This window comes from Thamnophis elegans, chromosome 10 (genome assembly GCF_009769535.1).
Source record: "Thamnophis elegans isolate rThaEle1 chromosome 10, rThaEle1.pri, whole genome shotgun sequence".
Taxonomy (NCBI): Eukaryota; Metazoa; Chordata; class Lepidosauria; order Squamata; family Colubridae; genus Thamnophis; species Thamnophis elegans.
This window is the reverse complement of record NC_045550.1, coordinates 25733370-25744839: the sequence shown is the minus strand read 5'-3', so window position 1 is coordinate 25744839 and position 11470 is coordinate 25733370.

Here is an 11470-nt window from a genome sequence, read left to right as displayed (position 1 = left end):
TGAAAAAGTATGACTGGCTTTGAAAAAGTCTTTCATGTATTGTATCAGATTGCAGAAACATGATGACAAAAATGTAATGGTTATCACACATATCGAAGGCAAAAAGCTTGGATTTAATCTTGTGTCAATCATCACATAAAATCAGTTTGAAGCTGGTTTTGATCTAATTGGAATAAGTGATTTAATTCTCAACTCAGATCAGATCAATGCAAGCTTATAGTGCTTATATTTTTTTTTCAGGGATGCCACATAATCTTATAGCTTTAATTTAGTATCTTAGAGTTGGGAGCATTAAATATTGTACTGTGTTTACAAAATGACAGGGTCATTTGTTATCTTATGCTTGTCCAAGGTACCCATCTCATGTATTATATTTCATTTCATCAGTGTGAAATGTTGAAGGATGTATTGTATCACCAGAAAGGTTTTGATTATATATCAATTGCCTAAAACTTACATGTTGATGTTAGATGTGCTTCCTATCCTTACAGTTTCAAAAACACACTACTCCCACGATTCCCTGTGATCTTATCTGAAGGGCTTACTGAGGCCTGCTAGGTTATAGCTTTCTCTTATCCAACCAGCAGCAACCAAGGAATAGAGCAAACCCAAAGTATCTTCCAAACCAAAGGATATTACAATTCATATCAGTTAAGTCTAAAACATTGTCGTAAGCAGGGCCGGATTTAGATGAAAAGAGGCCCTAGGCTATTCCACTTATGAGGCCCTTTCACCTCCCATTTTTAAGTTTGTAAATTACATGAGAGACAATAAAATACATCATTACTGTGATATATATCAATATATATCAATATATATAGCTGGCCTCCCGACGCAGCAAAGGCAGCGAAGCCAGCCGCCTCCCCTGCTGTGCTCAGCTGCCCGGCTTGGCCCCCTCGCCCTCATTTGCCTGGCCGCTGGTGGGCTCCGCGTTGACGGGGCGGCTACTGGGAGCGGCCACACCTCTCGCCCAACCGCTGGTGCCGGGAACGTGGGCGGGCTCCCCAACTGCCGCGGCGCTGGAACGATCTTAACCAATACATTTTTATGTTTGTTTATTAGTCATATGCGTAGAATTTCTCCTTATTTTCAGTTCAGTGTTTTAGTGTTCACTGTTTTTAGAATAGTGTAATTTTAATTTTGCTAACAATTTGAATGTAGGCCACTCTTGATCTTGAGGCCCTAGGCTGAAGCCTAGTTAGCCTATAGGAAAATCCGGCCCTGGTCGTAAGATAATAAAAAAGCAGAATGCCAGCAAGCCCAACTTACAACTTGTAGATATTATTTCCAACACTAGCTTCTTTTGAAATCCCAGAAACTATAATCATCCACCCATCTGATCAGCATCTATTCCTTCCAACATGAAAGTCCACTCAATTATAGCTCCTTTTGATTCTCTACCTAGTGATGCTTTCACTCTTGTGGCCCAGTGGTTCTTCAGAGACTTTCTGTTCAAAATCTGGAGCAACAGATCCTGTACTCATGGGGACAACTCCTATCTGCCTTATGTGCTGGGCCCAGATTTCATTTAAAAGTTTGAAATTTTCTCATGTAGTGGCAGACGGAAGTTATTAGTAGACTGCCTGAATAAACATGCAAACGGAATTCAGTGAGTTTAAGAATTTGGCTAATTGCTTAATTCAAATAGGAGTCATGGATTCAAAACAAAAGGTCGGTTTAACAGGTCTCTGGGGGTACAGCAAAACAGACCCAAAGCAAAAATGCCCTCTATATGTACACTTTATGCACCAAGAAAAGCCCAGGTCAAAAAGATGCTTCTTTAGCTTCACCTGGTTGCTATGCAACTTGTAATGAGGACAGTTCAATTAGGTCTTCACTCTGCATCATTCTTGCCATGATGCAGAATCTAAATGCCTTTAAAAATAAAACCCAACACCACCTTTTTTCAGTTGTGCAGGTCTAATTTAAGAGGCAATCACATCATATTCAGCTCTATTGAGCTCCATTGAGCCTCTAAGGCATGAATGTCAAAGTGTGGCGTCACATTGCCATCACATGACGTTTTTCCCCTTTGCGGAGCTGGGATGGGTATGACCTGCTCATGATGCATCCAGTCTGTGGGCCACCAGTTTGACACCTCTGCTCAGTCTAAGGCTAAGCAAAGTTGCTGATGAAGTGGGCTATGGAAAGAAATGAAACAATAATAAAGAGAGTATTGCACAGATGCCTGCCTCTGTTACTCCAAACCTGGGAAAACACCTCCTCTTTGCATTGATTTTAAGTGGACCAGTCTCCCCTTTAGCTGATGCAGCTCCATGTTAGGCAAGAGCTCAATCAGGCTAATTGGAATTGATGGTAGCATGGAGATAAAAATGAAAGAGGAGAAAATAAAGAGGTCTTCAGGAAGGAAGGATTTTCTTACAGAAAATCTAACTTTTACAACACCAGCTTCCTATATTAACAAGAGAGGTACAAATAAAATGAACTTCACAAAAGAGAAGAATTTTGAGTTAGCAAATAATTAGCATGTATGGTTAGCATGTAAATTGAGAAAAGAAAGTGAGAAGAAAGAAATATTAAATTTATAAAATGAGAATGCTATGGTAAAAGATAATGCAAATATTCCACCAGTATTATACAAAGCTTTGTAAAGAAGAAGACATTTCCCCAGCAAAAATGGATATTTAAAAAAAATTACCAAAGGTAATGGATAAACAAAAGCAAATGATGAATGGAACTACAACAAGAAGAAGAGTCTGTGATGCTATAACAAAAGGAGTGAGATACAGTAGGAAAAGCTCTTGGGCAAGCCCGACTGCCAGTCCCCTAATGTGAATATTTTGAAGAAAAACTGTTACAACCTCTTCAAAAATGATTAATTTCATTCTGGATAATGAAGGATACCAGAAAGTTGGACAGATACAAATAAGGCATTAATTCCTAGTCAAGATTTAGGTCAAGATTTAACTTTGTCAAAAAAATTACTGACCAATGCCAATGATGGAATTAAACAATGTTATAAAATATTTAGAATGGTTTTAGATAAAAGAATGAAAAGTATTTTGCAAGAGTTTATACAATGTGACTTTTTCTCAAGACAATGAAGAAACAATAAAGGTAGTCCTAGATTTTGATCTGTAAAGGAGCCTACCCATTATGGTTGCAAATAATGATGGTTGTTAAGCAAGGTACCCATGTGATTATCTTGCTTAATGACCCCGATCCTTGCTCTCCTGTTGCAGTTGTTAAGTGATCATGCAGGTTGTTAAGCGGAGCATGAGGTGCCTCAAGAATGAGAGAGGCCTTCAGAGGCTTAGCATAGGCCCTGGCCTACAAGGCACCATCTATCCAATTCATATGTGGCACAGGGGCTCCCCCACACCCTGAAACATCTATTTTCTGCTTCCTCTTTTCCAGGGACGTGCAGTCACTAGAGGCAAGGGAGGTGGGGCCTCACCAGTCTCCTGAGGGAAAGGAAAGAATTTTAAAGAATTTTTTAAAAATAATTAAAGCCAGGGTAGTTGCTACCAGATTCAAAGTCACAGTGGCTTGGTGTCTGCTCTCAGTGTTAACTATAGGAGGAGGCCAGAGAACTCGGGGCCTCCTTTGCATAAGGAATTTTTCACCTTTTAAAAGTTAAGAAAGAGTTAAAAAGCAAAAAATTTCATATGCAAAGGAGGCACTGATTCTCCCGCCTCCTGACTTGGGAGCAGCGAATCATGTCTTGCACTTGAGCGACTGCGCAATCGAGGGTGATTCTGGAGAGGTTGCTCTGGGCCACCAGCCGCCATTTCTTCAGCAGCAATTTCTTCTCTGCTCGGCATTTTCTACTGGGCGGCTTGCCCCGGCCTGCAGCCAGCCCAGCCAAGCAGGCAGGAGGAGGAGGAGGAGGAGGAGGAGGAGGAGGAGGTGGTGAAGAGCGGTGAGTTCTTGTGCCGGCCAGCTGGCCAGGTGGGGAGCAGGTCGGGTGGGTGGTGGGTGGGCTGGCTGGCTGGCTGGCTGGGGAGGGGGTGATCATTGCCGTTCAGGTGGCCCCCACTGCCAGCAGCTTGGATGTCCTGGCTCCGTCCAAGCTGCTTGCCGTCACCCTCCACCGCCTTGCCCCCCCAGCGGCCATGATCCCCCCTCCCCAGCCAGCCAGCCCACCCACCCCCGCCCGACCTGCTCCCTGTCAGGCCGGCCGGCTGGCTGCACAAGGACTCACCGCTCTCCTCCTCCTCCTCCTCCTCCTCCTCCTCCTCTTCCTCCCCACTCGGTGCTGGGCTGGCTGCAGGCCGGGCAGCAGGATTGTTCGTCAGAGGAGGCAGAGGGGCAAGGCGGTGGAGCACGACAGCAAGCAGCTTGGACTGAGCCGGGACACCCAAGCTGCTGGCGGTGGGGGCCACCTGAGTAGCATTGATCCCGGCTCTGCTGCTCCTCGGCGGCATACTTTTGGAATGTCAGCGGGGACAGAGGAGGCAGGGGGCGAGGCGGCAGAGTGCGGCAGCGGCGAGAAGCAACGTCCCCGCCGCTGCTGCGCTCTTACCTCACCAACGGTAACCCTCACCGCACATCACTGCTCTTTTCCCAGTTTACCAGAGCTTTATAAAAACATGTCTTATTTTAGCCTTCATCAAACAAACCAAATTTTCCTTTATTTTACATCTAACATTCTTGATTTTTAATCCATTTACTGTAAATGTTGCCTTTCTTTTCCCCATCTTCTTCACGTCTTTAAAAAACCTCTTGTTAAATCCAGTGGAAAGTCATCATCCAGGTCATTGACTTGGTTTGTCTTTTGTCTTTTCCCTTTGATTTTCAAAACCTTAACCCACTTCTTTTTTTGTATCAGTAAAATGTCTGTATCAGGGTGGTTCTCCCGGCTTTTCTCTATCTTGTAGCCCACAGTTTTCCTTAAAACTGTATCTTCAATGTCTCTTCTACTTTGTAATCCACACTTTTTTATTCACTATTTCTGATTCCACTATTTCAGCATTAAATTTATTTCACATCTGTCATGCCTTCATTAACATACAGCCTATCCATAGAACCAGATTTTGTTAATGATATTGTTGATATAATTGCTACTAATTTCTGGCCCCATTCTTTGATATTTCACAAGTATTTTGTGTCATTTTGTAAATCAATAGCCTAAAGAATTTTTGCCTGGACTTTAGTTCCCTCTAGTGTCCAATTTTGACATCTTGACATCGTATGATAAATTTAATGTGGATTTCAAAATCATTATGTAAGAATATGGAACAAATATAATCCCAGGTTGTGTCCCAAAATACCTTTACTGGTTTTAGCACAAAAACTATTTTATAGAAAAGAAACATCAAGCAAAGAGAAATAATTAACATATTAAGACATTAATATAGGGATAGATTAAGATGAAGTCAAGAGAACAATTAACTGCAGAAATTTAATTTTCAATCTTTTTAATAGGCACAATTATGAGAAAGATTTAATAAATACAAAAAGATAATGGGAACTGAATAGCATAAGATGTAATTTGAAAATGAATTGTGTACAAATGATGAAGATGTGGTTGCAACAAAATGTATAAATATTTGTGGTTTTTTTTTTACAAGTTTTATTGCAATTTTTTCTTTTTTCCAACATACATACTTTACGGACAGAGTATTTACCAGGTCACATCTTATACATCACATTTATAATCATAGGTTCATTGTATTCTAATTTTCCCATTTTTATCCATCTCTTTTATATAATCCTTTGTCTTTTCCTATCAATTCATTTAGTCTTACATATCATTGCTAAACACCTTTTTTTGTCTTTAACTAATTTGTTAATTCATCTTAACAAATTAATTATTTATCACAATATCTTTGTTATTCCCACTTCAACAATAGAATTCAGAATTCTTTACATAATTCTTTATCTCTTCTTATTCAATTTTTACATAGTTAACATCACTATATGCCCTGTATTTCTTCTTTTTTCCCAGTTTTTCCAGTTGTTCAACCTATTTCTTCTTCCCAAAAAATATCTCACAATTTCCCCTTCCCCAATCATTAACCTTTTAAATTCCCAACATTAAATTACCTTCAAAATTAATAATATTGTTGAATTGTCTGTTTTCACATTCCCATCTACTGATCTACCTTATTAAATATATTTACTAATATTTACCCTATTATTATGCCTCTCTTCTATTGACCTTTTCATGATTATCCATCGTCTCTTACTCTTTTAAGTATCCCATTTTAGGTGATTTTTAAAAATCTGCCTTTTATCCTGCTCTCTTGAAGTCTTATTTCTCTTTTTTTTTTGTACGTGTTGTGCTTTCTCTCCTGTATCCCTTTTATCTTTTTTAGTTGTATTATTTGCACCCCCTCACCAAAATTTCCACTTGTCTCTGCAAAGTATTTTCCTTTTTATTTTTAACTGCTTTTTTTGGGGGGGGGTTCCCCCCTTTTCTCTCTACTCTTTCTACCTTTCTCTAAATTTCCATAATATTGTCCAATTGATTCTTGTTTTTCACTTCTTCCTCTTCTATACTTTAAACTTCTTGCGTTTCATTTAAACCCCCCCACTTCAAATTCTATTTCTATCTTCTTTTCTGTGTGAGTAAACAAACTTTGTATCTCTTTGTTATCTATCAAGGATTCATACACTTTTTTTAGCATCACAAATATTTCTCCATATATCTGAAACTCCATTTTATAACAATTTAAAAGGCTTTTACAATCTCCCCAATTCTCTTTTCACAATTGACCCGAATTTAAAGTCTCTTTAGTGTCCTTGTTTTTCTTCAATTATTCCTCTTCTCTTCAAAGGTAGGGTGTTCTACTGAGTTAGTATCATCCAATAGTAATCCAATTCCAAAAGTAGACAAATCCTGTTATAAATTAGCTTTCTTCAAAGAGAGCAGATGAGACCAAATAAAAACCACACAAGCACTCCTTAAATTTTTTCACAATGTCCAAATTGTCTTCTTCTGTATAGCCACAGTCAGATCTTCCAGCTGCTGCTTCTCTTGTTATGCCTATTAAAGTCTTAGTATATAATGGGCTCACCAAGTCTTCTATGCTTTGAATATTGTAATACTTTTTTCCACCAGTAGATGGCACTCTGAATTTCTGTTCCATATAAGATAGTCTAAGAAATACAGCAGATTTTCAAAATATCCAGGGAATTTAAAATACACATAAATAACACTATTTTCTCCCAAAAATCATTTTTCTAGAATGTTTTAGCTTTTCCCAGCTTTCCAAATGCAAGAATTTTTCTTTGGATTTTTATTTTACAGTCTCAGATTCTCCTTTTCTTTCCAAGTGCCAAATAGCCACTGTTCTAAGCTCCATAATTTCTTTTAAAACTCCAAATTTACAAAGAGTATCATTAAGTGAGAGTAGCAATTATCTCACCCAGTTCCAGCACTCCCTCCAAACACCACTCCAGTTCAGTTGTTAGGTTTGGTTGCCCCAGCTTCGAGACAACCATAGGAAAATGGCCACTGCCCCTGCTGTGGGGGATTGGGAGAATTGTTTCTGATCTAGTGAGGAAATTGCCCATTCCTTGTGGTCCATGAAATGCCTCTTTCTTCAGCATCCCCACAGGACAGCTGTGGCCCAAAGGCCTCCAGGCAGGGGGTACCGGCTGAATTTCATGGGGCTCATCAGAGCTCTGCTAATTTACAGTCCGCTTTCGCCGAAATGTCAACTGGAAATCAAAATGTATAAATATTTGTTGAGAGTTGAAACAGAAGAGGAATAAGTTAAAGATTGCATGAAAAAATGGACTTAGAATTTTGATTACAATATACAGAAGTCAATGGGAACAATGTGGATAAAAATGTGGACTGAAAGTCACAGTGTTACAATTTAAAGAACTTTTTTTACAGAATGAGCTACCATTGTCATATGAGATGACATCAGAGTAATTATCTAAGATGTATAAAGGTGTTTCTAATCAATATTGGAAAATATATCCACAAAGACAAATATTGAAATGCCCACAATGGAGGAAAATTGGAATCATCTAATGGACTTTTTGCTGAAAATGGAAAAATGTTAAATGATAATTTGTGGATTTGATGATTGAAAAAAGATTGATGGAGGGGCAGAAGGAGTTATTGTTATGTTAAAGAGGTAAGAGGGATGATGAGTTTGTAACTGCTGTACAATAAAGAAGAATAGAAATAGCTTTTCTAGCTATTCTTTTTTCTCTTTGTATTCTTCACTACATCTTTCCATTTCTCCTTTTCTCTTTTTTTCTTATATACTTTTAGCTATAGAATGTATAATTCTTTATTGGCTAAGTATGATTGGACATACTTAGGAATTTATCTCCGATGCATAAGCTCTCAGTATACATACAGGGAGCAAGTGATAAATCATGATTATAATAAGACTATTTAAAAAAATAAATTGGTGGCAGCTAAGATTTAGTCAATTTGAGATCAGCAAGGTCATAAGCAGGATTTTTACAAATCCAGTAGGTTTCTACTGGGTACATCTTTAATTTTAAGTTCAGTGTTCAGTGTATCATTTTAAATGTATCATTTTAACAATCCATTTGCAGGATTAATCTACATTTTGGACATGGAATGCTATAAACCCGGTGTTGCATTGTGTCCCCATCTCCTTAAACCAGAGTTGCTGCTATGTCTGTGTAAACATTGCCATCATTTTATACCCAGTCAATGATGAAAAAGACTTATGATGTAATACCTAGATCAGTGGATCCCAAACTTGGCAACTTTAAGACTTGTGGACTTCAACTCCCAGAATTCTCCAGCCAGCTCTGCAGAACCACTGACCTAGATGTATTGGTGTCAAAACTAAATGACACTACAGGGTCAGATGCAAGAACTACAAAATCTGATGTTCCACTCCAGCCATTAAACTGAAAGTCAAACAGAGGAAACAAAGAGACACAATGACTCTTTTAGGCCGAAGAAGGCACATCTCTTCTCTCCATCCCTGCTCAGTCTTTCCTGCCCCTTTTTCTGAAGCACTGGACCCAGGATAAAACAGGGAAAATATTACCTGTTGAAGCTTGAAATGTGTATCGGTGACAAGCCTGAAATCATGGCATAACAAGTTGAAATAACGTAAAACTGAAATGGTAACACTGAAACCCTTCCCTCCTGAGCAGAAGAATCTGGAATTCAGTGTTACCCACATAAAGAAAGGAAAGAAGGGGAAGGAAATCCTAAAGAAAACTGTCCTTTGTGACCTTGATCCTTTCATGATTCTGATTTGTTTTGGGTTTTAACTTTATTCAGCTTAAGTCATGAAAGTTTAAAAATGAGGTGAAAAAGGAGGAGCACAGGAAAGAGGTTTAGGGGTGACCCACCCTGGAATGTCGTATTGCTATCATCAGTTGACATTTATTTATTTTATTTATTTATTTAAGATACGTACATGGCTGGTGTGTACCAAGGACCTGTGGGTAGCCAGAAGAACTGAGGCGGAGACGGGAATAAAGGCTAACAAATTTTATTCCCTAACAAGTACAGGCTAACTTTTCAGAACTGGCTTCAGACAGGAACGCGCGCTGCTCGTTTGGACAGCTCCCTATTTATACAGGAGCTGTCAAACGATCAGCCAATCAGATATTGAGCGCTTCCCGCTTAAACTCTTTATTTTAGCGCATGCTCAGAACGTGACACTCCTCCCCCCTAAGCTCGCGCAAGCGTAGTCTTTTAAGTACGCTGGACGCCGCCTGATTCGGCCCGGAGGCCCGAGGCCCTTCTGCACTGCCTGGAGGCTCTGGTTGCTCGACCGAGGACTCTGCTTCGGATGATGGTGATCGCCTGGACCGCCACTGAGCGAAGGATGGTGCTGGCCCACCAAGTAAGTCGCCGCTTCGGTTTGGGGCACTGGCTGCTTGCTCTCTTGCGGCCTCCTCGTTTCTGGGCCCCGCGTCGCTCGTCGGAGTTGGAAGGTCGGTCGATGGCTGCTGGCCGGTTGGTGGTTGGCGTCTGCTCTGCAACTGGTCGCAGTGGCGTTTCCAAGTTCTGCCGTCGTGGAGCCTGACCCTGTAGGAGCAGGGCCCGGTCTGGTCAGTCACTATGCCCGGTAGCCACAAGGGATGCCCTCCATAATTCCGGGCATACACTGCCTCCCCCTGGACGAAGGAGCGGGTCCCGCCCTGGGAATCCAAAGGAGTTGGGGTGGAGTAGGCAGGGTGCAACCGGTCAAGGGTTTTCCGTAACCGCCGTCCCATGAGGAGCTCGGCTGGGCTCGTATTTGAGTCTGGCGAGGGAGTGGAGTGGTGGGCCAGCAAGAAGGCATCAATGCGTTCTTGCCAGGGTAGGTGATCCATTTTGGCGAGGGCTTCTTTGACGGACCGCACGGCGCGCTCCGCCAAGCCATTGCTAGAGGGGTGGAAAGGGGAGGTGAGGGCGTGTCAGATGCCTTGGGAAGCCAGAAACGTCTCAAACTTGGTAGCTGTCAGTTGTGGTCCGTTATCGGACACCAACACGTCGGGTAGGCCATGGGTGGCAAAAAGGTGGCGCAGGGTCGCGATGAGTGCGTCTGCTGTGGTGGAGGACATGTGGACGACCTCAACCCATCTCGAGAAGGCATCCACAGCAATGAATAGCATGCGGCCCTGAATAGGGCCCGCAAAGTCAACGTGGACCCGGGAGTGGATGGTGGTTCCCACGTACGGGGCTCAGCTTTGGGAGGCAAGGCCTGGGCGCCCTGGCATTGAGGGCACCCTGCGACATGGTCAGCTATGTCTTGGTCAAGCTTAGGCCACCAGACGTAGCTCCTGCCCAGGGCTTTCATCCAGACAATGCCGGGGTGTGCGTGATGCAGCTGCTGCAGGACGGTAGTCCTCAGTGAGGCAGGCACAACTACTCGGCCCCAAAGCAAACAGCCACGCTGGACGGACAGCTCCGCCAGGCGGGATTTGAAGGGAAGGAAAACTGGATCTACGGGGTCTTTTGGCCACCCTCGCCTAACCCAGTCTAGTACCCGGGATATTACCTGATCCCTTGTGGACAACCGGGCGATGTCGGTGGCAGAAGTTGGAAGATTGAGGTCGTCTATTAGGAAAACAGGGGCCACAGCAGCAGGGTCTTCAGGAGCCTCCGGCAGGGGGCAACAGCTGAGTGCGTCGGCATGAGCGATCTGCTTCCCCGGGCGGTGATGCAGCTGGTAGTCATAGGAGGCGAGGAAAACGAACCAGCGTGTCATTCGCGGAGATAGGACCTGCGGGGCAGGGCGATCGCTGGCCAGCAACCCGAGTAGGGGCTTGTGATCAGTGACAATTTGGAATGGCCGGCTGTACAAATAGTGGTGGAAACGCCGCACCCCGGCCACAATAGCAAGAGCCTCTTTGTCAATTTGGGTGTAGTTGCATTCTGCGGCAGAGAGTGTGCGGGAAAAATATGCGACAGGCACCTCTGCCCCACTGGGTAGCTGGTGGCAGAGAACGGCGCCCACCCCATAGGGGGAAGCGTCGCAAGCGAGCACGATAGGCAAGTATTCGCTGTATTGGACGAGGACGTCGTTGGAGATAAGTAGGTGCTTGACAGCTAGGAATGCGG